Source organism: Camellia sinensis, chromosome 14 (assembly GCF_055761805.1).
Source record: "Camellia sinensis isolate YWXY chromosome 14, ASM5576180v1, whole genome shotgun sequence".
NCBI lineage: Eukaryota > Viridiplantae > Streptophyta > Magnoliopsida > Ericales > Theaceae > Camellia > Camellia sinensis.
The window spans coordinates 120,440,956-120,467,079 of record NC_138974.1 but is presented as its reverse complement, the minus strand read 5'-3'; positions in this window follow the sequence as shown (position 1 = coordinate 120,467,079).

Genomic DNA, 26,124 nt, shown 5'->3' with positions numbered 1-26,124 from the left:
TAGTTCCTACTTAGCCAAAAAAAAAAAAAGCTAATTAGTTCCTAGAATAAAAAAAAGAGGGCTCGAGAAGGACAGAGAGAGTTAGAGAGAAACTTTCTTCTTGAGTGGTTGAAGAGAAAGTTAGAGAAAAGAAAGGAAAATAGGATGAAAATTAATGCAAATTCAAATTCATTCCTTTGAACTTGAGAATTTAGCACTTAGGTGATTTAAAAAAAATTAAATGAGTTGCTTAAGTAAAAGTAATTTCGTTAAGCTACAATTACTAAGTAAATTCTCTTTCTTGAAGGCTAAGAAAGATTAGTTTGAGTTAAACTTGGCCGCTTAAGCTAATGAAACCAATAGTTGCCTAAGATAAATAGTTCCTAGAACAAAAGAGAGAAGGTTGGAGAAGGACGTAGAGAGTTAGAGAAAAACATTCTTCTTGAGTGGTAGAACAGAAAGTTAGAGAAAAGACAGGGAAACATGATGAAATTTAAAGGGAATTCAAATTCATTCTTTTGGACTTAAGAATTGAACACTTAGGTGATTTAGAAAACCTTAAATGAGATGCTTAACTTAAACTAATATCGTTACGGTGCAACTACGAAGTAAAATCTCTTTCTTGGAGGCTAAGCAAGATAAGTTTGAGTTAACCTTGGGCACTTAAGGTAATGAAACTGTTAGTTGCCTAAGCTAATTGGTTCCTAGAAGAAAAAAGAGAAGGATGGAAAATGATGGAGAGAGTTGGAGAGAAACTTTTTTCTGGAGAACAAGAAGAGAAAGTTAGACAAAAGAAAAGGACATAGGATGAAAATTAAAGGAATTCAAATTCATCCATTTGGGATTGAGAATTGAACACTTAGGTGATTTAAAAAATGTGAAATGAGTTCCTTAAGTTAAACTAGTATTGTTAAGCTACAATTACTCTGTAAATTCTCTTTTTTGGAGGCTAAGCAAGATTAATTTGAGTTAAACTTGGCCTCTCAAGCTAATGAAACTAATAGTTGACTAAGCTAATTAGTTCCTAGAATAAAAGAGAGCAGGTTTGAGAAGGACGCATAGAGTTAGATAGAAACTTTCTTCCTAAGTAGTAGAATAGAAAGTTAGAGAAAACAAATGGAAATAGGATGAAAATTAATGCGAATTCAAATTCTCTTTTTTGGAGGTTAAGCTTGATTAGTATGAGTCAAACTTGGCCTCTTAAGTTAATGATACTAATAGTTGCCTAAGCTAATTTGTTCCTAGAACAAAAGAGAGAAGGTTGAGAATAATTTGAGTTAAACTTAGCCACTTAAGCTAATGAAATTGTTAGTTGCCTAAGCTAATTAGTTCCTATATGAAAAGAGAGAATGATGGAGAAGGGTGGAGAGAGTTAGAGAGAAACTTTCTTCTTGAGAACAAGAAGAGTAAGCCAGAGAATAGAAAAGGAAATATGATGAAAATTTAAGGGCATTCAAATTCATCATTTTGGACTTGAGAATTGAACACTTAGGTCATTTTGGACTTGAGAATTTACACTGTAAATTCTCTTTCTTGGAGGCTAAGCAAGATTGGTATGAGTGAAACTTAGCCTTTTAAGCTAATGAAACTAATAGTTGCTTAAGCTAATTAGTTCCTAAGAATAAAAGAGAGAAGGTTCGAGAAGGATAGAGAGATTTAGAGAGAAACTTTTTTCCTGAGTGGTTGAAAAGAAAGTTAGAGAAAAGAAAGGGAAATAGGATGAAAATTAATGCGAATTCAAATTCATCATTTTGAACTTGAGAATTGAGCACTTAGGTGATTTAGAAAACATTAAATGAGTTGCTTAAGTAAAAGTAATTTCGTTAAGCTACAATTACTCAGTAAATTCTCTTTCTTGGAGGCCAAGAAAGATTAGTTTGAGTTAAAGTTGGCCACTTAAGCTAATGAAACTAATGGTTGCCCAAGCTAAATAGTTCCTAGAATAAAAGAGAGAAGGTTGGAGAAGGACGAAGAGAGTTAGAGAAAAAATTTCTCCTTGAGTGGTAGAACATAAAGTTAGAGAAAAGACAGGAAAACAGGATAAAATTTAAAGGGAATTCAAATTCATCCTTTTGGACTTGAGAATTGAACACTTAGGTGAATTAGAAAACCTTAAATGAGATACTTAAGTTAAACTAAAATCGTTTTGGACTTGAGAATTGAACAGTTAAGGGATTAGAAAAAGTGAAATGAGTTCCTTGAGTTAAACAAATATCGTTAAGTTACAATTACTCTGTAAATTATCTTCTTTGGAGGCTAAGAAAGATTTGTTTGAGTTAAACTTGGCCTCTTAAGCTAATAGAAACTAATTGTTGCCTAAGCTAATTAGCTCCAAGAATAAAAGAGATCTGGTTTGAAAAGGACGCAGAGAGTTGCTGAGAAGCTTTTTTCCTGAGTGGTAGAAGAGAAAGTTAGAGAAAAGAAAGGGAAATAGGATGAAAATTAATGCGAATTCAAATTCATCCATTTGGACATGAGAATTGAGCACTTCGGTGATTTAGAAAACATTAAATAAGTTGCTTAAGTAAAAGTAATATTGTTAATCTACAATTACTTAGTAAATTCTCTTTCTTGGAGGCTAAGAAAGATTAGTTTGAGTTAAACTTGCCCACTTAAGCCAATGAAACTAATAGTTCCTAGAAAAAAAGATAGGGGATTGGAGAAGGACAGAGAGAGTTAGAAAAAAACTTTCTTCTCGAGTGGTTGAAGAGAAAGTTAGACAAAAGAAAGTCAAATTGGATGAAAATTAAAGGAAATTCAAATTCATCCTTTTGGATTTGAGAATTGAACACTTAGGTGATTTAGAAAACCTTAAATGAGATATTTAAGTTAAACTAAAATCGTTAAGGTACAACTACAAAGTAAAATCTCTTTCTTGGAAGCTAAGCAAGATTAGTTTGAGTTAAACTTGGCAACTTAAGCTAATGAAACTGTTAGTTGCCTAAGCTAATTAGTTTGTAGAAGAAAACAGAGAAGGATGGAGAAGGACAGGGAGAGTTAGAGAGAAACTTTCGTCTTGAGAACTAGAAGAGAAAGTTAGAGAAAATAAAGGCGAATTCAAATTCATCCTTTTGGACTTAAGAATTGAACACTTAGGTGATTTAAAAAACAAGAAATGAGTTGCTTAAGTTAAAGTAAAATCTTTAAGCTATAATTACTCTGCAAATTCTCTTTGTTGGGGGCTAAGCAAGATTAGTGCGAGTGAAACATGGCCACTTAAGGTAATGAAACTTATATTTGCCTAAACTAATTAGTTTCTAGAATAAAAGAGAGAAGGTTAGAGAAGGACGGAGAGAGTTCGAGACAAGCTTTCTTCTCGAGTGGTCGAAGAGAAACTTAGAGAAAAGAAAGGGAAATCGGATGAAAATTAAAGGGAATAAAAATTTATCCTTTTGGACATGAGAATTTAACACTTATATGATTTAGAAAACCTTAAATGAGATGCTTAAGTTAAACTAATATTGTTAAGGTACAACTACGAAGTAAAATCTCTTTCTTGGAGGCTAAACAAGATTTGTTTATGTTAAACTTGGCAACTTAATCTAATGAAACTAATAGTTGCCTAAGCTAATTAGTTCCTAGAATAAAAGGGAAAAGGATGGAGAAGGACAGAGAGAGTTAGAGAAAAACTTTCTTCTCGAGTGGTCGAAGAAAAACTTAGAGAAAAGAAAGGGAAATATGATGAAAATTAAAGGGAATTCAAATTCCTCCTTTTGAACTTGAGAATTGAACACTTAGTTGATTTAGAAACACTTAAATGAGATGCTCAAGTTAAACTAATATCGTTAAGGTACAACTATGAAGTAAAATCTCTTTCTTGAAGGCTTAACAAGATTAATTACAGTTAAACTTGTCAATTTAAGCTAATGAAACTGTTAGTTGCCTAAGCTAATTAGTTCCTAGAAGAAAAGAGACAAGGATGGAGAAGGACAGAGAGAGTTAGAGAGAAACTTTCTTCCTGAGTGGTAGAAGAGAAAGTTAGAGAAAAGAAAGGGAAATAGGATGAAAATTAATGTGAATTCAAATTCATCATTTTGGACTTGAGAATTGAGCACTTAGTTGATTTGGAAAACATTAAATGAGATGTTTAAGTAAAAGTAATATTCTTAAGCTACAATTACTCAGTAAATTCTTTTTCTTGGAGGCTAAGAAAGATTAGTTTGAGTTAAACTTGGCCACTTAAGCTAATGAAACTAATAGTTACCTAACATAATTAGTTCCTAGAACAAAAGAGAGAAGTTTGGAGAAGGACGGAGAGAGTTAGAGAAAAACTTTCTTCTCGAGTGGTCGAAGGGAAAGTTAGAGAAAAGAAAGGGAAATAGGATGAAAATTAAAGGGAATTGAAATTCATCATTTTGGACTTGAGTATTGAACACTTTTGTGATTTAGAAAACATGAAATGAGTTGCTTAGTTAAACTGATATCGTTAAGCTACAATTACTCTGTAAAATTTCTTTCTTGGTGGTTAAGCAAGAATAGTTTGAGTTAAACTTGGCCTCTTAAGCTAATGAAACTAATAGTTGCCCAACTAATTAATTCCTGGAATAAAAGAGAGACGGTTCGAGAAGGACGCATAGAGTTAGAGAGAAACTTTCTTCTTGAGAACTAGAAGAGAAAGTTAGAGAAAAGTAAGGGAAATAGGATGAAAATTAAAGGGATTTCAAAGTCATCCTTTTGGACTTGAGAATTGAACACTTAGGCTATTTAGAAAACATGAAATGGGTTGTTTAGTTAAACTAATATCGTTAAGCTACAATTACTCTGGAAATTCTCTTTCTTAGAGGCTAAGTAAGATTAGTTTGAGTTAAACTTGGTCTCTTCAGCAAATGATACTAATAGTTGCCTAAGCTAATTAGTTCCTAGAATAAAAGAGAGAACGTTCGAGAAGGACGGAGAGAGTTAGAGAGAAACTTTCTTCCTAAGTGGTAAAAGAGAAAGTTAGAGAAAGGAAAGGGAAATAGGATGAAAATTAATGTGAATTCAAATTCATCGTTTTGGACTTTAGAATTAAGCACTTAGGTGATTTAGAAAACATTAATGAGTTGTTGAGGTAATGTAGACCGCCCCGAACTTTGCTCCGCGCGCGAGGGCGCGAATCGTTGTTCTTAGCTACTACAGTTCGGACTAATGTCACGGTTCTGAATCTAATCTCACAAAGTGCAATGTAAGACTGATAAATCACCAAAGAGTCCAAATCCGGCAAATCGTTTTGGAAAATTGATTTTAATCAAAAAGCGCCAAACATGGAATGCTTTGCCAGATTTCAGAGTCGCCACCTAAATATTTTGTTTTGGGAAATTTAGGAAACCCTGACTCGTGCTTAAGGCCATATGTCCGTCATCACCAAAGTTGCCTCGGCTCGGAAACTTGGGTACAAGAGGGGAAGGTCATGCAATGAGCACCCCCGCTTGCCCGATCAAAGATCGGCCTTTACTAACATGATATGTTGTTTTTGAAAACACGTGTTCTTATTCCGGTTATTAATCTAGAATTACTATGTGATGCGTACAACATACAAGTATAGACCAAATCACTCAAGTTGGAACAAAACATCTCATGTTTGTTTGTTTGAAAATGGTTTGGAATTGCTACTCGCAAGTAGGCTAAGTTGCGAATTTTGCCACCCTCAAGTGGGCTTAAAACTCGCATTTCGATGAATTGTTCCAATTCAAGCAATCCAACCTTCATTCACAGGCATTCATGCAGTTAAACATTTAAGCAATTAGCCTCATGGCAAGCATGCTAACATGGCAACATACACATCTCATGTAGTATGCTAAAGCGTAAACACTTACAGTGTACTCCGAGCCAAAAAAGAAGCTAGTTAGTATTCAATGCATGATCCTAGCTATGTTAAGATGTCTAATGCAACACATGCAAAATGCAACTAAGATAGGCTCAGCTATCCTAAGATGGCATGTGAAATGCAACTTGATAACATGTATTCAATTAGGAATTGATATACTATGCAGTTTGTATGATGCGCCGAGCCCGGTGCATGCAAGACAAAATGAATGATGCACGCATGCAAAGCATAAGGATGCTAATTGAAATATTCCCTAAGACTAGCCATCAAAAGCTGGTAAATAAAAGGGAGAAAGATGTGGGGTTGGAAGACATGCATCATACACACGCACACTTATTACAACAGTTGCCCTCTCGACGGAGGGTCCAAATAAATAATACAAGCTAGCTACGCTAAGCTAAGAAACTAATCTAATTAAGCTATTCAGACCAGATATTACAACACCAAATTGAAAATAAGCTATGCTATGCTAAGCTAATTAAGAAATTACAACGATGAATTAAATTAGCTAACACATTAACTAATTAATTACAAAACCGACAATGCTAACTGAGATAACAACTCATTCTAAGTTAACAAAAGTGCTGAAGTGGCCTCGGGACGAGGGATGCATGTATGCTCAACTTCGCTCGGAAATCCATCACTATGCCCCAAATTGCCTCTGTTTGCATTTGGTTTCAGAACACTGCACAAACCTCCAGATAGCTTCTACTCCATCATGGGAACCTCCAGGAGCATTGCCGACCACTTAGTGGTGTTGCCAACCACTTGCCGACCACATACATTTGCTGCAGACCAGAAAAAGTGGTTAGCCAACCACTTTTATTGGTCTGCCAGCCAGAAAATTCTGCACACTTCCAGTTTGCTGCAACAGAGAACAAGAAAGGGCACAACAGTGTTTTTGCAAGATATGTGTGCACAACCACCCTCCCTATCATTTCATAAGCTCAAGGGAGCGCGGTTCTTGACTCTCGGGCCACCAACTGAGCATCGCAATGCACGATGGCCGAGAAGCCAAGATTGCACGAATCAATGTGAATGAATGCACAAATAACACATATGAGCCATGACCTCTATCATGCATGATCAAGAGGGTCGGCGACCGAGAAATGAGGCACGTTTCATCACTTCAAGTATGAAACGTCCCTCGTTTCTCGTGTTTGGACTAACACCCTATCTAAACACAATGCAACACAACATGATCAACTTATCAAAGCTAATGGCATGCAAATAATGCTAATGGCATGCAGATACAAACAACATGCAATGTAACAACATGCAAACACAATGCAATACTACAACATGCAAAGAACATGCTCAAGGGACTTAAACCGAATGTGGATAGACCTCAATCATGCCCAAAACAATGGCCAAAATGATGAAATGCAATCATGAAAAGCAAGACAAGCATGCTCATGCAATGGCCTATCAACTAAGCATAAGAGCACAACCCTCAAACATGATTAAGAAGTGACAAATGTGAGAGTGTGACAACACCAAAAGCTTTGAAATCATGTATGAAATGATGCCAAATCATTCAATCAACACAAGTATAGCATGCTAGGGTCCTTAAGCATTAAAGCTAGTGAAGGGGACTACACAAGAGGCATGCAATGCATGGCACAAATGGTTGAACCAACCATGGACAGAGCTCAATTAGGTCAAAACGAAGACCAAAACATGCTGAGATGGGAGCTTAAAAGTCTAGGCATGCATGAATACGCATTGGTCCACAAACAAGGAAATAATGCACAACTCTTAAAAGCACTCGAAGAGTGAAAGAAGTGATAACATGGCAATACTATATGCTTTGAAATAACATGGTAGATGATGCCAAGTCATGTACATGTCACAAATAAAGCATGCTAGAGGCATGAAAACACAAGGCTAGCAAGGCCAATTGCAGTACAGCTATGCAATACATGAACCATATGGCGAAGACAACCCAAAACAGTCCTAGAGCATGTCAAAATAAGGCTAAAACATGCATGGAGTATTGCCAAAAAAAGCAAGCATGAAGGGCATGAAGCATGACAAATGCGAGGCCAATAAGGAAGGTTACACTACACCTACCAAAACCAAGCATGAGATGACTTAACCAACAAAAATCAGAGTTGTATCATGGAAAAATAAGACCAAAAATACATTGATGTGGCAGTCCAAAAGTCTAGGCAAGATAGCATGTATAAAGGCTCACATTTAAGGCATAAAGAACCAACCCTCCAAAGCATTGAAAGGGTGACAGATGTGAGTGCATGACAATGAAACATGCTCTGAAATTACATAACAAATGATGCCAAATCATGTAAATAGCCCAAGCAATGCATGCTAGTGGCTTGGAAACTCAAAGCTAGTGAGCTAGAATGCACTATGGCTACACAAAGCAAGGCATGCATGACCAAAACAACATAAAACAGAGCTTAAGCATGGTAAAACATGGCCAAAAGCTTATTGGAGTGGAGCCAAAAACATGCTAGAATGATGGTCCAAAGCATGATGCATGTTAGGTTAGCATGCAAGATTGCACTACAAGTGTGTGAAGCATGCAAGAGGCAACCTCATCAACCAAAAACAGAGGTATAGCATGGCAAAACAACACCAAAAACTTGCTGAGATAGGACCAAAGCATGCTAGAAAGATGAGCTATCAACACAAGCATGTAAAGCTAGTTTGCAAGGGTTAGACTACAAGTGTATAAAGCATGCTAAGGTGGCCTAAACTAAGCCAAAAAAAAGGTATGCCATATTGAAATAAGGCCAAAAATAAGCCAAGATGGAGCCAACATATGCTAGATAAACATGCTCAAACATGAGGCCAATAAGGCAAGCAACCAAGATACAAGGAGAGGGGAAGACCCCCTCCTATTTGGGACCTCAAAACTACCTTTTCACCACTGAAATTACTTTGAGTTTCAATGGTGAAAAGGCCAAAAGAAGGTGGTCCCAATAGCTTAAAAGGATGGAACAAAACAAAGCCAAACAAGGCCCAAAAGCGGGTAGACTACCCCCAACACCAAAGAGGCCTTAAACAAACATTTCAAACACTTGAAAATGAAGCTCTTTGCAGTTTAAAGTTAGGCCTAAATCAGCATGCAAATAGGGCCAAATAAGCAATGAACACAAAGCTTAAAAGAGGGCTAGTGACTCACCCTTGTAGAACAACTTCAAGGAAGCAATTCCAGTAACTTTTTGAGCTAAACACCAACCCTTGAGTTCAAACAAGACCCTCAGGTACCTCAGCAACAAGAGTGTGGTGTTTCACTAGGTGTTTGTGTGCAAAAGTGTGAAGAAACTACACTTTAAGGCACAAATATGAGAGAGATGGAGAATTATAAAGATAGAGGTGTATGTATATCTTCTAAGCAAAATTCTGAACCTAAAGCAAGAGGGAGGAGGTTCCCTCTTATAGAAAATCAAGCATCAAGCTTGTTGAGTAAGCTAAGAGCTTAAATGAATCCCTCCATACACGTGTATGGAGGATGCTTTCTGTGCCCAACAGCTGGCACAGTTGGCATGGAAAAGGTCTGCAGAAAGTGCAGGAAAGCTGTCGACCAGTTGAAGTGGTCAGCCAGCTACTTGCACTGGTCGGCTGACCACCAAAAGTGGTCTGCAAGGAGACCAAGTGGTTGGCAAGGAGACCAAGTGGTCGGCAGGGGGGGGGGAGGTGGTCTGCACTAAAAAAAGCAAAGTGGTGGCATGGCTGCCAACAACTTTCGGTGGTCCAAAGATCACCAAGACCAGTTGGCCGACCAAAAAATTGGCTGGCAGGCAGGAAAAGTGGTCTACAAGTGGAAGAACTGGTCTACAACCCTCATTCCACCTTCCAAGCAAGGAAAACAAGGTTTGTGCCAAAAACAAACCAAAAAGGATGCAAGACAAGAGTCCGCGGGTTAAGGCGTGCAGCCAGAAACCTCGAAAACTAGTCTACGAGCACCAAAAGTGGTCTACGGGAGGCAAAAGTGGTCTGTGGCCACAAAAATTTGTCTACAAGACCTCTGTGTCCCTCTAGACCAAGGAAACAAGGCATGGTCCAAAAACTAGGCCAAAAGGAGAACATTAAGCGGTCCCAAGACAAGGCGCACGGCCGAAGGCTCCGGCAACCGAAAACTAGTCAACAGGAGAGAAAAGTGGTCTACGAACACAAAAAATGGTCTACAAACCTCTCTCTCCCTCCAGGCAAGGTCAACAAGGCTTGGTCCACAAATTGAGCCAAAACACAAAGAGTTCAGAGGCCCGGAGGCAAGGCACTCAGCCGAAAACTCTGAAAACTCGAAACGAGCACAAACATGCGCGATCATCGAGCACTCAATCGATGACGTCTGAGTCTTAAGGTCGGTCAAAAATGGGGTGTCTACAGTTGCCCCTCTTTGACAGAACTCGAAAGTCAAGAAGTGACAGGAGTGAATGTCAAAGCCCAGAGACGACCCATTTTTGACAAGGCCGAAGACTTAAACAAACAAGCAAGATAACAAAGAGATGCGCCTGCAGGTAGGGGCAAGATGCAAATGACATGCACAATGCCAAACATAACTTATGATCATGCAAAGAGAGCTGTGATGAAGCAATTATGCAAAATAAATGCAACAGTTTAAGTGAATGTTATGCCAAGAAATGCTACAACAAACTCGTACATAAGTAAGTAATCATGAACCAAACTACATCTCATGCAGAAAGGATGTAAGAAAATTATACAATTCTTACTGCGTCTCACGCGGAGAAGGCTATAAGCGACTACCGAGAATACCTAGAGTCTCAAAAACAACATCTCTCAGCATATCACATGCAAGAGAGGAAAGGACAACATCTCTCAGCGTATCACATGCAAGAGAGGAGAAAGCAACATCTCTCAGCATATCACACGCGGGAGAGAAAAAGGTACACCTCTTAGCGTATCACACGCGAGAGAGGAAAGGGTACACCTCTCAGCGTATCACACGCGGGAGAGGGAAGGGTACGCCTCTCAGCGTGTCACACGCGAGAGAGGAAAGGGTACGCCTCTCAGCGTATCACACGCGAGAGAGGAAAGGGTACACCTCTCAGCGTATAACACGCGAGAGAGGAAAGGTACACCTCTTGGCGTATCACACGCGAGAGAGGAAAGGTCAACATCTTTCAGCGTATCACACGCAAGAGAGGAAAGGGCAACATCTCTCAGCGTATCACACGCAAGAGAGGAAAGGCCAACATCTCTCAGCGTATCACACGCAAGAGAGGAAAGGCACAACAGTGCAAGCACTGAGGAGTTGTACAAACATTGGAGTGAGTCCTAATGCTTCTAACAAGGGTATAGTGTAAACACCGAGCGCACCCGGGTGTTCCTAGCCGAAACAAAACGAATTCAAAGGATAGGAAAGGTCTTACCTGGAATTCCTTTGAATGAAACACATACAACATCATTCGGTTGCGCCAGTTTCAAATGAACTGTACATATAATATCGTACCTGCACAAAAGAGAGATTTGAGAGGTACAATATAGTAGAAACACATGTTCAACGTTACATCAAGATATAATTCCAAAATGAGATAAACGCGTGCATAGCAATGCAAGTGAAAAGTGCATAGCAATGCAAGTGAAAAGTACATAACAATACGACGAGTGGTGTGCACATTCTATGTACAATAACAAGGCATTTTCAATGCAACAACAATAGCATGTTTGAGGTAAAATGCTGAATAAGGAAATACACGCCTTAACGAGACCAATTCAAATGCAACCTCCGATTTACCTCTCAGAGGGGTCACAACATACTTAAAAAGGATACACCTTGCTCTTGACGAGTGACGATGGGTCACGTATCGAAGACTTGAATTGAAGTTCCCGCGGGGACATTTTGAGCCGAAAAGTGTACTTTTCTTGCACTTTCTTGAGAGCTAAGGACTCCAACCAGCACAAAAACATACAGGGAGGACAATGGGACCTTGGAGACCAACCAGGAGGGCTGCCGACCACCTACATAGCTTGCCGACCAGTTGAAGACCACTTAAGTGGTTGGCCTACCAAAAAAACTGGCTGGCCGACCAATTTATCAAAACAGGGGCAGCTTGGTCTTTTAAAGGTTAGCCCTTTAAGTACACAACTCCAAATCACTTTTGGTCACAAAATCAAGGCCAAAATTGACTTCTCTCCCTCCCTAGACCATTTTTCTATATGCGTTTTCCAACGCCCCACATGAAGTTGATTCGCGAAAACTTTCTATTCTCTTCGTTTTGAACCGATTAGAGTTTGTTTTCAGAGCTTCTTTCTCTATTTTCACCACTTGAGGTATGTTTCTCTCGGAGTTTAGCACCTTTTCCCAGGCTTTGACTTTCTTTGACTTTTTCTCTTCCCGAGAGTTGACTTTTGTTGATTTTTTGTAATTTTGGCTCATTTCGCTCATTTTTGCACATTTTTTCAGATGACGGATCACATTCCACATGATGGGGGTTCTCCACGAGTAGAGGACAAGCCTGACATTATGCCATTGCCTCCGAGGATGTGGCCTTTCGACCCGAAGAGGTACCACCCTCAGGAGCACATCCTATCCCCGAGAACTTTCCATCGTTTTACGGACTTTGCGTGGCGAGCACCCGCAGACTTGTTGCTACGGGAGCCTAAGTCCCACTTATCTCATCACGTGCGCGAGGTGCGTACTTTACTTTTACATTTTTCACGATGTATTTTGCATTTCTTGCACGCTTCATGCTTTCGCTATGTATTATATCTGCTCGTTCTGAACACATTTACATACACAGTACTTCTGTTCATCTTGAACATAACTCACAACACAGCATCCTGCTCACTCGGCGTACAGCTCATACATAACATTCTGTTCATGACATACACAATTTACACACAGCATTCTGCTAATTTGGCATGTAGCTCACAACACAACACTTTGTTCATTTGGCACGCAGCTCACACACAACACTCTGTTCATTGGGCACGTAGCTCACAACACAGTATTCTGTTGATTTTGAACACACAGGTCATAACACAACACTCTGTTCATTGGGCACACAGCTCAAAACACAATATTCTATTCATTTGGCACACAGCTCACAACACAACACTTTGTTCATTTGGCACGCAGCTCACACACAACACTCTGTTTATTGGGCATGCAGCTCACAACACAGTATTCTGTTGATTTTGAACACACAGCTCATAACACAACACTTTGTTCATTGGGCATACAGCTCAAAACACAATATTCTATTCATTTGGCACACAGCTCAAAACACAACATTCTATTCATTGGCACACAGCTCAAAACACAACATTCTATTCATTATGAAATTAAATACATCTGTTCATTCTGAACACAGGTATCTTCTCGTTTCACCCGGGGGTAGGGACCGATCATCGCGAGGAAGTAGTACATGGAGCTCCCAGACGCTGTTCGACATATTGTAGATAAGGCAGGGTTCAGCCCATTTTGCATGGGGTTGTCACTTTTTCAGGCGAGCAGGACCCTCATGGGCGCATTAGTAGAGAGATGGTGGGACACCACCAACTCTTTCCACTTCTCTGCTACCGGGGACATGACGATGACCTCGTACGACTTTTCGATGCTAACGGGCCTCGACGTGGGAGGCTAGCCGGTCCCATACGATTTTGATATGGGTGAGTGGGAGGCAGCTTGGACTTATCTGCTCGGAGCCCATCCGCCGACCTACAGATCATCATGCATGGTTAGGTATACCTAGTTTATAGAGCAGTACAAGGGGACTACGCCCGAGACTGCTGAGGCCATAGAGTAGTATGCCCGGGGATTTTTGATGTTCCTTCTCGGGACCACACTGTTCTCCGACAGGAGGAACACGGTCGGGCTATATCTTCTCAGTGCTCTGGTAGACCTATCACAAGTTCGGCATTTTGACTAGGACGGCGCTAGCCTCGCTACCCTTTATTGCTACATCAGCGTGACCTCCCGTGGGTGCGAGGGCATAATAGGTGGCTACTGGAGAGCCTAGGAGGTACATTCTGCCCTTTTGATTTACATTTCTGCTTTTCATTATCTGTACACTGCACACTGCACACATTGCACACATTACATCCTGTACTCTACATTCTGCACTCAGCATTCTGCATTTTTTGTACATTCTATATTCGCATTTTGCACTAAGTATTTTTCATTTTCTATACATTCTGTATTCTCATTACCACTGTTTTGCCGTTCTGTGGGTTTGTGCCTACTTCCTGACGCTCGCTCCTGAGCCGGAGGTAGAGGCACCACTAGATGTGCCACACTCGCGCAGATTTGAGGGTCGGTACCGGCCCAGGCCCTGGGAGACATTGCCATATCTCTGGCAGTATTTTGACACCATACGAATGACAGAGGTAAACCAGAACTCTCAGTTCTTCATGCTTTCAGCTTTGATTCATCTTGCATATTGTAGACACCCCATTTTTGACCGACCTTAAGACTTAGACGTCACCAGTTGAGCGCTTGGTGATGTTGCATATCGCGCTCGTTCAAAAGTCTCAGAGTCGCGGCCGTGAGCCTCGCCTCCGGACTTCCGAACCCTCTTCTGTGCCTTACCTCGGTTTGCGAACCAGGCTCGATTTTCTCTGTTTCTTTTCCTGAGGGGAGGGAGAGGTCCCGTAGATCATCTCTCAGTGGCCGTGGGCTACATTTTGTGGCTGTAGGCCATTTTTTCCATTTCGGAACCCGGTTCCCGATTTTCAGAGCCGTCAGGCCGTGTGCCTCGGTTCGGGACCGCCTAACCACTTCCATTTGCTCTGATTTTTGGCATACATCTTATTTTCTCCCTTTCAAGGGACACTGGGGTCGGAGAAACCCACTTCGTGGTCGAACGCCACTTTTGGTGCTTAGCAGCATATTTTCGGGACCCTGAACTGCGTGTTTTGGCCCCCGAGCATTCGTTTTGCATTGGTTTTCGTTCATTTTTGGCAGGTGCCTCTGTTTCATCACCGGGAAGGTCGTTAGAGGGTGGGAGGCCAGCAATTATCTTGGCAACCAGTTATATTCCATTTTCGCCCTCCGACACCCGTTTTTTCGCACTTCCGAGCCAATGTTGAACACCTTGGGGCCACTTTCTTCAACCCCAAACCACATATTTGTGTTGTACACACATGGGAGGACCCTAAAAGTTCATGGCCGGCCATTAATGTTGCTTGACCCTTTTGAACCCCTCCTTCCGAGCCAATGTTGAACAACCTGGGCCCTTTTTCTTGAACTTTGAACCACATATTTGTGTTGTACACACATGGGAGGACCCTAAAAGTTTATGGCCGGATACTAATTCCATTTGACCCTTTTGGACCCCTCTTGAAAATGGCTTGTTCTCTCTCCTGTTTTAGAGTTTCCAAATTCGAACCACAGGGTTGTGAAAAGGAGACCTGAGAGGCCACCTTTTTGTGGTGGCCGGCCACTAATTGAAGTTGACCTTTTTGACCCCTAGCCGGCCGGCTAGGGGGGGTGGCCGGCCGGCCACCTGCAGCAAAAGTAAGGGGCCGGCCATGTTCCTCATGCTTGGTACTTTACAGCTGTGCAGCTGTTTCCCCCAGAAAATATCCCAATCCGGGGGATATTTTGTGGGGGAAAGCTTGCCTCCTTTTTCCCCCACCTTTACACCCTCTTTTTGTTCCTTATAACTAGCTGCCAACATGCATTATAGGGGTTGGTACTTTATAGGCTTTACATACAACTCTCCCTCTATCTCTCTCATTTTCTCAAAAAACTTCCAAGTTTTGGCCTCATTTCTTCATCATCATCAAGCTCTACCACCACCCCTCCATTCCAGCAGCAAGGGGAGGAATTCCAGAAGCTTAGAGTCATCAAAGTTGGTCCAAGAAGCAACAAAAACATTGGTCTTCAAGGGTAAGTCCACTTTCCCTCTTTTCTAGCTCATTTTTGCAACATTTGTAAGCCATACATGCTTATTGATTTGAGCTCCGACCAAAACTGAAAAGGTCATTTTTTTGAGCTCATTTTCTTGTTTCATTAAGGGCTCAACCCTGTTTGAGCCCTCCATATTGCACTTGCTTCAATATCCTCCTTAAATACCGTTTTCTTGCATGCTTTGGCAGCCTATCATGCTTCCATTTTTGGACGATTTACAGGCCTAGAGATGGCCTTATTTTGACCTTCTTAACATGTTTCATTAAGGGTCTTTGGCTGTTTGTGGAATATTTTGCATACTTTGTGTTGTAGCCACTTTTGAGCCTCATTTTACATTGCATTTCTAGCATGTTTGTATACTGTTTTTGGGTTTTTAAAGTTCTGTAAATATGCTTATTTTTGGTCCCTCTTCAATGTTGTAGAAGGGAATTTTTCAGTTTGGGCATTGCATATACCACTTGCCTCTTTGGCCACCTTTCGGTCCATTTTCTTGCATAAGAACTTAGCCTCATCTATGTTTGTTTTTGAGGTTTTTACAGTTCTGTAAAAGTGCTTATTTTTGGCCCCTCTTCAATGTTGTTGAAGGGCCCTAACCTGTTTGGAGTTAGCAGCTGTGAGTTGCTTCATAACCTCATGTTTAGGGCCATTTTTGCATGCCATTGTTGCCCTATCTTTGCTTGCTGTTTGGCCATGATTTTTACTAGTAAAATGCTTATTTTGAGGCTGCCTTGCTTCTGTCTTTTCATTCCATGTACCAATTATGCTTGCTTTGTATAGCTGTAAGCCATTTCATGTGCCTCATTTTGCATTTCGGGAGAGATTCCATGCATCGGGTGTGTTTTCGCCTCATTTCGGGGCTGTTTTCCCCCACATTTCAGTGCTTAAACTCCATTAGCATGTTTGCATATCATTTTCCATGCCATTATAATTGCCTCGGTTTGCGTGCCCCGTGTGCACGCATTTCGAGGCACTTCATTTTCATCCACCGGCCTCTTATGTGAGTGTGGCTGAGGCTCTCTCATGTTAGTGTAAGTCCATGTTGCATTCTATATGCCATTTCCATGCCATTGCATTGCGTATGCCATTGCCTCGGTTTGCGTGCCCGTGTGCACGCATTTCGAGGCACTTCATTTTCATCCACCGGCCTCTTATGTGAGTGTAGTTGAGGCTCTCTCATGTTAGTGTAAGTCCATGTTGCATTCTATATGCCATTTCCATGCCATTGCATTGCGTATGCCATTGCCTCAGTTTGCGTGCCCGTGTGAACGCATTTCGAGGCACTTCATTTTCATCTACCAGCCTCTTATGTGAGTGTGGCTGAGGCTCTCTCATGTTAGTGTAAGTCCATGTTGCATTTTATATGCCATTTCCATGCCATTGCCTCGGTTTGTATGCCCGTGTGCACGCATTTCGAGGCACTTCATTTTCATCCACCGGCCTCTTATGTGAGTGTGGCTGAGGCTCTCTCATGTTAGTGTAAGTCCATGTTGCATTCTATTTGCCATTTCCATGCCATTGCATTGCGTATGCCATTGCCTCGGTTTGCGTGCCCGTGTGCACGCATTTCGAGGCACTTCATTTTCATCCACCGGCCTCTTATGTGAGTGTAGTTGAGGCTCTCTCATGTTAGTATAAGTCCATGTTGCATTCTATATGCCATTTCCATGCCATTGCATTGCATATGTCATTGCCTCGGTTTGCGTGCCCGTGTGCACGCATTTCGAGGCACTTCATTTTCATCAATCGGCCTCTTATGTGAGTGTGGCTGAGGCTCTCTCATGTTAGTATAAGTCCATGTTGCATTCTATATGCCATTTCCATGTCGTTTGCATTGCATATGTCATTTTCTCGGTTTGCGTGCCCGTGTGCACGCATTTCGAGACATCTCATTTTTACAGCATTGTGCATACTAGGCTGTATCTTAGTTGCATTCATGCATATCATGCATATTGCATCGTGTCCGGGATAGGAGTTAGCCCCGGGCACGGGAAACGAGGTGCATTTCGTACTCCGAGTGACGGAACGTGTCTCAATTCCCAGTCACCGACACTCCGGATTATCCATGATGGAGTTAGGTTCTTGTTGTGTTTACACGTGCATTCATTCTATATTAAGTTGCACATTTCGGCTCCTCGGCCATCATGCATCGATATGCGTGATTGGTGGCACGAGGATCGAGGCATGCATATATTTGTGAAATACATTGCTATGCCCCTTTCCTGCTCTCTGTTGCAGCAAAATGAAGAATCAGCAACTTTTTGGAGTTTGGCGTGCATTTCAAGAAAAGGTGTAAACAGAGGCTGATTGGGGCATCCCGGTGGATTTCCGCGCAAGACAACCCGGACATGCATCATCCATCAGAAGCAAGGCAGTCCCTGGCTTGCATGCCAGTTTTATTTATTTTCTTATCTAATTTGATTAATTAATTAGGAATTTGTACATTATTTGGACTATAATATTTGGACTGTACTATTCTTTCATTTGGGACTGTATTATTTATTCGGACCCTCTGTGCGAGGGCATAATTGTAATAAGTGTGGGTGTGTGTGTTGTTTGTCTTCCAACCCCACGTCTTTCTCCCTTTATTTACCTGCTTATGATGGTTAGATTAGGGCATATTTCAATTAGCATACAGTATGACAGCATGTTTGCATCATTCATCTGTTTTGCATGCACCGGGCTCGGCGCATCATACTAACTGCATTTGTATTTCAATTCCAAATTGAATACATGTTAGTTGTAGCATTCCATATGCCATGTTTAGAATAGCCGAGCCTGCTATAGTTGCATTTTGCATGTGTTGCATTAGGCATTTCTGTATACTTAGGATCATGCATGATTTCTAATGTAGTTTATGTTTTGCCTTGGAGTACTCGGTGAGTTTTATGCTTTAGCATCCTTGCATGCGTGTGAGTGACTGCCATGAATAGCATGCTTACCATGAGGCTAAATGCTTATGTGATATAACTGCCTGAATGCCTGTGGGTGAAGGTTAGGTTACTTAGATTGGAACAAATCATCAACTGTTTGTTTTAAGCCCACCAGATAGTGGCAAAACCATCTTTACTAAGCCCACCTGTGGGTGGCAAAATCTGCATTTTAAGCCTACTTGCGAGTAGCAAACCATCTTTCAAAAAATAAACATGAAATGTTTTGTTCCAATTCGAGCGACCCAGTCTATACTTATATGCTGTGTGCATCACATAGTAACCTAGGCTAATAACCGGAATAAGAACATACAATGTTTTCAAAAATAGATATCATGGTTAGTAGAGGCCGATCTTTGATCGGGCGAGCGGGGGTGCTCACGAAGTGACCTTCCCCAATCGTACCCAAGTTCCCGAGCCGAGACAACTTTGGTGATGACGGACACGTGGCCTTTGGCACCGAGTCAGGGTTTCCTAAATTTCCCATTAAAAAACATTTAGGTGGCGACTCTGTATCTGGCAAAGCAGTCCATGTTTGGCACTTCTTTTCAAAAATTTGTTTTTCTCAAAACGATTTGCCGGATTTGGACTCTTTGGTTCAGACTTAGAACCGTGACAAATTGGAGAGTCCTGAGCTGTAGTGACCCCAATATGAACAGAACGGGAGCTCGTTCCTCCCGGGGCGTTCGGGGACGTCTACACATATTTATGACAACTAATCAATTTATGCACTTGCTATCCGCAGGTCACCTGGCAGCCTTGGATAGCCATGCCAGGGTATTCTCGGTTTCAGTTCGCTGGGGCATGGGGCGCCACCCGGTACAGGATTTTGTTCGAGGGACTAGTCGACAGAGCCTAGTTTCTCGGGGAACGCTTCATGCGCCAGACAATGGGTAATCCCGCTCAGGAGATCCCTTCACCGCCTCCACTGGACATGTGGTCCACAGAGAGTCTCACTCCCCAGGAGGCTGACGACCTCATGCAGGGTGCCGATGCAGTTCTTTTCCTGGAGGAGGGGGAGTACACGACATACATCCACACATTCCTGACGCCTTCACTGACAGGTGTCCGTACCCCCATGAGGAGGGCTGCTGACATCCCTTCATCGAGCTACGCTCGAGCTGCAGACATTCCTTTGACTAGCAGGGCCAGTACATCGAGGGGTAGGACCAGAGGGATGCCCCCCAGTAGACAGTGTGCCGGATGGCCAGATCCTCCGACCGAGCTGACAGACTGGCGGTATGGGACACCATACCAGATTCCGCTAGAGCCTCCATTGCCAGATCATCGATATGTTAGTGACCCTGACTCACCACCGGTATGCTCTACAGTTTTCATTTATCATTCAGATATTTAGACATTCATTCATTCACTGATGACTTGAACTTGCATCTGCAGCCTCCCAAAGAATATACTGAGGGGTTACTTGGGGTGGTGGCCTCACTCGAGAGTATGGTCTTACGGAGGGAGACGCTGTTGTATGCCTCCGATATTCCGGTACTTTTTAATTTCCTTGTTTTTATCATACTTCTGATGACATATTGAAGCTGAACATTTCACTATACTGATTCACTGCATGTGTAGAGCACATTTGACACATCACATTCACATACTATATCTGTATGCACACACTCCATGCACCATACTTGCATCTACATCTGATATACATACTCTAGCTGATGTATTCAAACTGCCTTTTCAGGTCACACCACTATAGCCAGGGCCATCCAGGCCTTCTCGAGCAGCTAGGAGAGGGGTCTCGACTCGCGGCCGGAGGAGACATAGAGCACTTGCCAGATGCGACGAGTCTAGTGAGGAAGAGGAGTCAGCACACCCTCAGTCAGAGACATCTGCGGGCAGAGATGATGACTTTGGTTCCGGTTCTGAGGGCGGAGGTGACGTCGAGGAGGATTCCGAGGATGGCGGCTCCGATTCAGATGGTGGTGCCCGCGGTGGTGGTGCAGAGGCTGCTCAGCCGAAGAGGGTGAAGAGAGCCTCTCGATCTTGAGCCCGATAGCACCGATTTAGACGTTTTGCTTTTGTTTTCTTTTTACTGGTAGTTGTAGCACATTGTACAGCATTAGGCAGTTTTATTTTCTTTAAAACTAGTACCTTGTTGTAAAAAGAAAGCATGATGGAATGAAAATGACATTTTGTTCAAAAAGTGTTGTATTTGTATTCTTAGCATTGCATTGCATCGCATCGCATCATTTTGCACAAAAATGAAATTAGATGGAAACTGAACATCGTGTATTGCCAAGTCAGGTAGTGAACCAACGTAACAAACTAAACAACTTAACTCAAAAACAATTCGGTAAACGAATTAAAAACAACTCGATAAGCAAATGAGCAATAACTCGATAACAAAAGAGCAACAACTCGATAAACAAATGAGCAACAACTCGATAAGCAAATGCATTTTGGATAAACAAAGCAACTGGAAGCATCCGAAACAGCAATAAACTCAGACCTTTAGCATTCTCAACACATAGGAAGGCTAGAGACCCTCTGCTGGAGGCAAGAAGTGGCTGCAGACCACTTTTTGCTCATGGCCGACCACCAAAGAAGGCTGCCGACCACTTTTATAGTTTGCAGACCAGAAAATGTAGCTGGTCGACCAGAAAAAGTGGCTGGCCGACCAGAAAAGGTGGTCGGCCGACCAGTTAGTCTGGAGACCTCCAGATTTTGGCCACCTGTCCTCTAAATAGTGCCTTATCCTCCATAAAGGTTCCAGTTTCGTGGTTCTCTCATTCTAACTCAGTTTTGCACCAAATGGAGGCATTTCTCGTCCAAAATCTCACAAATGGATTGCTAACTTGGATGGCTCGGAAAAGTTGAACTTCCGGGGCTTCGACATAAATGCACTATTCACGTTGAGCCGCACCCCGCTGCGTTTTTTGTTCCTTCATGCCGCGGCAAGGTGTTAGAATCCGATTATGCACGTTTTTAACATTGGCGGACAAGAGATGTGTCCCACTTTCGAAGACTTCCAAGCTTTAATGGAATCTGAACGCGACGAAGAAATCTTGCCCCAATTCCGCTTCGGCCATGTCCAAGCCTTAGGACGAATGTGCGGGCTTACTTTGCGTGAAGCTCAGTCATTGATCTGCGACAAAGAACTGGACATTCCGAGCTTGATTTATTGGTTTTCTGATGCCGGTGACCGCGACGACCATCACTGGCAGGGTTTCCGGCGACATGCGCTTTGCTTGTGCATGTTGTCTCATTTCTTGCTTGCCCCAGGCTCGAGTGGGTTTAGCGCCCATTTGATTGAGGTTGTCGAGGGCTTAAAAGAGGGCAAGAGCTGCATTGCCATGACATTAGCTGAGACATTGATGGGCTTGGATGCTTTCCATCGCCGGGAGACGACTAGATTCGCAGGGAGTCCACTACTGCTACAGGTAACGTTTCCCATCCTATCTCACATATATTTCTCACATCACTCGACCCTCAGGCTCGGTTTTTCTCTCAAAACCCTTTTCTCACTTTTCTCTCCACGTACAACTCTATATTCTTTAATCTCTCATTTTTCATCTCTTCCCAGATATGGTTGATAGATAAGTTGAAGGTGGTTGACTCATGCCCAGCATATTCAGCTCGCGGCTATTTCTTCCGGCGACGTCTAGTCGATGCCCCTGATGAGGGATGGTGGTACGAATGGATGTGCAGTCTATCTGCTACCAGTCTTGCTTGGCGCTGCCCCTGGCTCAATTTACTGGTGATGAGTTACAGCATGACTTGCCAGCCCAGGATTCAGTTGATCGGCTTGACACATTGTGTCCTTTATTTTCCATTCCGATTTCGACACCAGTTCGGACATGATCAGACTTGTCTAGAAGAAGGGATAGAGTACCCTGCTGTATTTTCAGTCCGAGGCGCATAACTAGCTCGGTATGCCACAGCATGGAGGACGAGAGAGCTTCTGGCCCCCGCTCCCACTTTCAGTTGCACCCTTTCTGATGAGTGTATAGCTTGGCTTGATGAAGACGTGGAGGTTGGGCCTACTTTGGCATCAGAGGTTTCCACAAGCTCTGGGAGGGGGCACAGGAACACCTGACTTGACTATGCCCCGAGTTTATTTGCTTTAATCAATACTTTCAAGTTTTCTTTATGAATGTAATAAAAAGCAACTTCAATTTGTATTCAAGAGTAGGAGAACTCTGTACTGAAATCAATGAAATTGAAGGTTGTGGGTACTGAAAATTTTTTGTTTGGTCCAAAAATGGTCTAAGTTGTAAAAACATTAATTTGAACAAAATCAACTTTTATTAAAACTTTTCAAAACCATTTTCGATATGGATCATAACTGGACACGCCTGAGATCTATCACTGAGATGTACAACCCCGGATCTCATAAATTGGAAAGTTGCCCCTAGTCTGAATAGCACTATACTGGAGATCACAATCGAGCTCTTGAATGCAGAATAGACAAAGATGACCAACATGATCACATGAACAAAATTGATTTGGAAGTGTTTATGGCTGGACTTCAGAATGAAGTGGCCTACGTATCCCAAAGATGGGAATCAAGCATTACGTAGTTCGGTTCAGGTTCACTCGTGTATTAACCCTCTCCTTTTGCGCTCTAACTTTTGCCAAGGCCGCCGTTTCTGGGTTTTCAACCTTGCGAACTCAATTTTTATTATTTCAAATTTTTCATGCTCTAACTTTTGCCTAGGTCGCCCTTTCGGGTTTTCGGCCTAGTGAGCCACTCAAGGATAGTATTTCTTCAACTTGTCCATGTTGATTGGTTCGGAGAACTCTAGGCCATCTAGGTCCATCAGAACGACAGCTCCCCCCGACCAGATAGACTTGATGATGTAGGGACCAGTCTAATTGGGTCTGAACTTGCCCCTAGGGTCGTGGATGGGAGCTCGATTGTCTTTGAGCACAAGATCCCCCTCTTTCAAATTCCTGGACTTAACCTTCTTGTTGAAAGCCTTGGCAATTCTTCGTTGATAACCCTGGACGTGATACAGTTCTTTCAGCCTTCTTTCATCAAAGAGCATGAGTTCTTCGAACTTACTGTGTCGCCAATCTGCCTCAGCTATCTGACACTCAGCCAATACCCGTAATGACGGAACCTCAACTCCGATAGGCAGAACAGCCTCTATCCCATAAACCAAGGAATACGGAGTTACCCCAGTAGAAGTTTGAATTGAAGTCCGGTAGCCCCAAAGAGCGAATGGCAGCTTATCTGGCCAGTCCCTGTAGGTTTCCACCATCTTCTGCAGAATGTGGTTGATGTTCTTGTTGGCGGCCTCAACAGTTCCGTTGGTTTGCGGCCGATATGTAGATGACTTATGAAAAGCCACATTATATTTCTCCAACAAGTCGATCACCTCCTTCTTGAAGTGGGAACCATTATCTAAAATAATCTCGTTTGGGACCCTGTAGCGACAGATGATGTTGTTTCGGATGAACTTAGCAACATGCGATGCCTTCAACACCGCGTAAGATTGGGCCTCAACCCATTTCTTGAAGTAGTCTATCACTACCAGAATGTACTCATGCTCGTTGGACCCCTTCGGAGTGACAGCCCCAATTACATCAATTCCCCAGACTGAAAACGGCCATGGCAAAGTCATGTTGTACAGCTTCGACGACGGAATGTTCATGCGATTTGCATGGATCTGACATTTGTGGCATCGCCGGACAAAGCCAACACAATCCTCCTCCATGGTGGACCAGTAATAACCTTGTCTATGGATCTTCTGGGCTAGCATCACCCTGTTTATGTGCGCTCTGCACTCTCCTCCATGAATGACCTCCATCAGGTGCTTGGATTCTTCAGCATCAACACACAGTTTATGCATCCCGAGATGACCCCTCTTGTACAGTTTACCCCCGCAGACGATGAACTGAGCAGCCATTCTTCGAATTGCCCTCTTATCTTTGGCATTGCCCTTGGTGGATACGCCTTTTTTTCCAAGAAGTTCCAGACATCGTAATACTAGGGATTCTCATCTTGTACTTCATTTATGGCAGCAATCAGCTCGTAGGCTGACATGAATTTCTGTTCGATGATGATCGGATGCATCCGGACTCCGAAAGGGATGTCTATCATAGAAGATAGAGTTGCTAATGAATCTGTGAACCTGTTGTTCTCTCTTAACAGATGAGCAAAATTCAGTTTCTCAAATTGAGGAATCAGAACATCCAAGGTCTGGTGGTAGATTCTCATCTTTTCCTCTTTGACTTTCCAATCTCCTTTAGCTTGAGATACAACAAGGTTCGAGTCCCCGATGACATCCAACCGTTTTGCCCCTAGTTCTAGAGCGGCTTCTAATCCAGCAATACATGCCTCATATTCTGCCTCATTGTTCGATACTTTGAATCGGAGTTTGAATGCTAAGGGTATGCGAGAATTGTCGGGTGCTATCAGCAACACCCCTATCCCATACTTGTATGGGTTTGACGTTCCGTCAAAGTACATCGTCCAAGTCTCTTCTTTGACATGCAGAATGGCCTCATCTGGGAACAGATACTCAACTGCTTCATCCCCTTCAACTGGGTGATCGGCTAGGAACTCCGCTACCGCTCTCCCTTTCACTGACTTGCGTGTCATATACTTCAGATCAAATTCGGAAAGTAAAAGCAACCAATGGGCTAACCTACCTGTACGTGCTGGTTTCTCGAAGAGATATTTGATGGGATCTAATCTCGAAACCAGTATTACAGAGTCAGCTAACAGGTAGTGCCTCAGCTTCCTGGTAGCCCATACCAAGGCCAAACAAGCCTTCTCCAACAAAGTGTAGCGGGTCTCGTAATCCAACATTTTCTTGCTCAGGTATCTACTTTGTCCTCAGACTCCTGTGCAAGCATGCAGCCCATTGTCGTTTCAGTCACTGAAAGGTATAGAATCAACGGTTTCCCTGGCTCAGGCAGTGACAACATAGGTGGGTTCTGTAAATATTGCTTGATTTGCTCGAAAGCAACTTGGCATCGGTTGTCCCATTGGAACTTCTTTCCTTTCTTCAGGAGACCAAAGAGTGGTTCACAAGTCAAGGTTAATTTTGCAATAAACCATCTTATGAATTGCACTTTACCCAGAAAGCCTCGCACCTCCTTTTCAGTCCTCGATGGTGGCATTTCTAAGATGGCCTTGATTTTGGAAGGATCGATCTTGATACCTCTCTGTGTGATCAAGAACCCCAGCATTTTCCCTGCTATAACATCAAATGTACATTTATGAGGATTCAGCCGCAACCGATACTCTCTGATCCGCTGGAAGAATTTTTGCAAGGCGGTGTAGTGGCCTTCTCTTTCCTTAGACTTGACAATCATGTCGTCCATGTACACCTCAACCTCTTTGTGGATCTTGTCGTGCAAAATTGTGGTCGCAGCCCGTTGATAGGTAGCCCCAGCATTCTTCAGCCCAAACGACATCACCCTATAATAATAGGTTCTCCACGGGATAGTGAAAGCAGTCTTCTCCTGGTCTTCGAGTGCCATCAAAATCTGATTGTAGCCTGAAAACCCATCCATGAATGAGAGCAGCGCATGCCTAGCAGTGAAATCCACTAATTCGTCGATATACGACAGAGGAAAGTCATCCTTTGGACTGG